Genomic DNA, 3,492 nt, shown 5'->3' on the forward strand with positions numbered 1-3,492 from the left:
CCAGGATAATTTACAGGGAAAAGTTGCACTTCCGTTACTGTTATACAATCACTCCATTTCCAGGTTAAAACAGGTCTATTTCAGGAAATTTGTTTACAGATCCTCTCTTGTACATACTGGACCGGCCGCCGTCGCTGGGCTATGAACGTGCAGGAGTAATGTGTGGCTAAATGCCTTGCTGAAGGACACAACAGGCTGCGGGGAGCTGAGGCTCGAACCATTCTCCCCCTAGACTTCCCAGTCCCTCGGTAAAGCAGGCAGTGAAACCAAAGATCCCCATAACCTGGGACGTTCTCCTTTCTCACCCACCCCACTCCGGGAGAAGACACAACAGCCATAAAGCTCCAGGACAAATGTGAGGAGCCTCAGGAAACGAGGCGAGTTCGGGGAAGTTAATGAGACTCAGTGGGCAAAATCACACCACGTGATCTGCGTCACAAAGCGGAGGGCGGAGCGAATCTGCGGCACACAGCCTCACGTGACCTGTCGGCGGGACTACCATTTCAATTCTGCGGAAACAGACAGCCTGGGCTCCTGGTTTGGATCGTTCAATGCAGATTAAGTGAAGTCGACACATTTCTGACGAGCCCAGATAGCTGGGAAACAAATGAATTCCTGGCCCTCAGTTCGGGGCTCACGGCCAACATCGGATCTCCCCGCTCGGGATCGGTCTCAATACTCACCGATGGGAAAGTGATATCTTCGGCCCGCAGACAGTGATCCCGACGGAAGAGACGAAAGTCTTTCCTGAACACACAGCTGACCCACTTCAGCTCTGAGCGGAGAGGATTACACCGTCCACCCGGAGACTGTGAACATTCGCGGAGATTGTTACATCATCGGGAGGCGGGGCCTCGGAAACAGACACGCAGATGCTGCCCATTTGCGGTTAAATGGGAGGGGCAAACGGGATCACGTGTCAGGATTGGCGACACCCCCTCCCCACCCAGGCGGAGACTCCAGCGACTCATTAGTCTGTGGAAAGAAGCAAACATGCCGCTCACATCACCTCTCACCTTAAATGCATTAGACATTTCAACCCCCAGGAAAAATATATCGTCTGTCCACTCGATCATTCCTCTCTTAATCTTATAAACGTCCATCCAGTCTCACCCCAGCCTGCGCCGCTCTGAATAAAACAACACAAGTTTGTCCAGCCTCTCGTTATAGCTCATGCCCTCTAATCCAGGCAGTGTCTTCTGCGCCCTCTGCAAAGCCCCGACATCCTTCCGAGAATGGGGGCGACCAGAACTGTATGAAACACTCCAGATGTGGTCTAACTAGTTTTATAAAACTGTGTTACGAACTGTAACGTTTTAGAAACGAAACAGCAGCAATGGAGTTCGCACTGGAGTCTGGTTTTGATGTTAAAACCATTCTCTTTATTAGTATCTACTTATAGTAACTTAATGAAATAAAGGAAAGTTAACAGTGTTATGTGTATATATGTGTAAATATAATTCCCAAACTATCGAGCCTGAGGGAACAAAGCTCAGAGTCTTGAGATGGTAAAGTAGGAAAGTTCAGTAATCCACGGAATAAATGATGGGAGAGAGATATTTGTAATCCAGGGTGAAACGTAGAGAAAAGGCCGTTACATCAAAATAACCGTCGACGAAATTCTTTTCCGTTGAATCCGTCCACATACGAGTTATCAGCGAAAGTGACCTGTCACAGGAATACCGTCTTCCAGGGGTTACCACACAACATACCCAGGCAAGGGTTAACACAAGATATTCCAAAACTCACACCTATGGATTATAAGAAGTGACAGCCACACACGTTCGTTGTGGTTCCGTGTACCGATGATCAACCCACTCTTGTGGGCACAGGAGAGTTCCAAGCCTCAGCTGCGACTAACTGAAGCTATCAGCTTTTCCAGTCTCTCTTTCTCACTTTAGACTGGCCGACTGCCTGTCTGCAGATCGCTCTCTCTCTCTTATGGTTCAGTCCACAGTCAGCGCTGTCAGCCTGTGACTGACGTCATAGTCCCGCCTCCTTGGAGTCTGAGATTCCTCTGATCATCGATACTGTTCAGGGTTTTGCATTTAAAAGTGTACTGTCTCATACATTCGACCTACCGAGCTGCCAAGATGATCATCACTAATCAAATCTCACTGAGATTTCTCAGGTCCTGTTGAATTTATTGCCAAGTGCCCAAGTACGGGAAGGTACAGGTACAGAGAAACACTGACTTGTGGCAGCATCACAGGCAAGTACATTCAGATAACACACGGAACACAAATTATACGATTCTCTGTCAGTCACAATCTGTAAATATGTTTTAAGTCATTAACGATATATAAAATACATTTCGTCATGATCAATATTAAAATGAGCATTTTGTGTCAACAACAGACTTGGAAATGTTGAATTTGGTCCCTGTCTCCATTCCTCCTGTAATCTACAACCAGCTCCTGTGTTTTTGTCACAATGAGGGAGAGGTTGTTTTCTTGACACCACTGTGTCGGGGTGATGACTTCTTCTCTGTCGGCTGCCTCGTTATTATTTGAGATTAGGCCAGTCAGTGTAGTGTCGTCAGCAAATTTAATTAGCAGATTGGAGCTGTGGGTGGCGACACAAGTCATGGGTGCACAGAGTAAAGTAAGGGGCAAGAAGCCAACCCTGTGGGGTATGTGTGCTGAGGGTCAGAGAGAGAGAGAGGTGCGCGATCCCATACTTACCACCTGCCGGCGATCTGACAAGAAGTCCAGGATCCAGCTACACAAGGCAGGTTGAAGGCCGAGGTCTCTGAGCTTCTTGTCGATGCTTCACGCCTTCGTATGGCTACTGCTCTGCCCATGACTGCAAGGAACTGCAGAGAACTATGGAGAACAGAGAACATCAGAGAAACAAGCCTCCCCTCCATGGACTCTCCCTACACTTCCCCTGCCTCGGAAAAGCAGGCCATGTACTCAAAGACCCTCACAACCTGGACATTCTCGCTGCAAACCCGCTCCCCCATCAGGGAAGAGATACAAAAGCCTTAAAGCGCGAACCATCCGGCTCAAGGACGGCTTCCTGTCTGTGGTTATAAGCCAAATGAATGATAAAATGGACTCGACCTCACAATGTAACTCGACGTGACCCTGCACCATATGTCTATCTGCACTGCACTTTCTCTGCAGCTATAATGCTTTGTTACATTGTTGTTTTGTCATTTTTATTTTTAGAATGTTTTTTACTAGTACATAATCTTCTACAGCTATAGAATGAAACAAGACTTCAATAGATTAATATGTATAAAATTAATGAAGCTGAAGAAAAAAACTAATCGTAAAATATGAATATGGAAAATATATATAGGAAAAAGAAGGAAAAAGGAACCCCATCTAACTAGGGGGAGAAACCCACTAACTACAAAAAAGCAAAAAAAACCATTAAGAATCAACCCCCCGGAGCAATACGTTTAACCATCATCTAAATATAAAAATAGAATCATTAACCGCCATTTCATATTTATAAAAAAATTAAATTGGAAGGAAACCATAT

Source organism: Hemitrygon akajei, unplaced genomic scaffold (genome assembly GCF_048418815.1).
Source record: "Hemitrygon akajei unplaced genomic scaffold, sHemAka1.3 Scf000047, whole genome shotgun sequence".
Lineage (NCBI taxonomy): Eukaryota > Metazoa > Chordata > Chondrichthyes > Myliobatiformes > Dasyatidae > Hemitrygon > Hemitrygon akajei.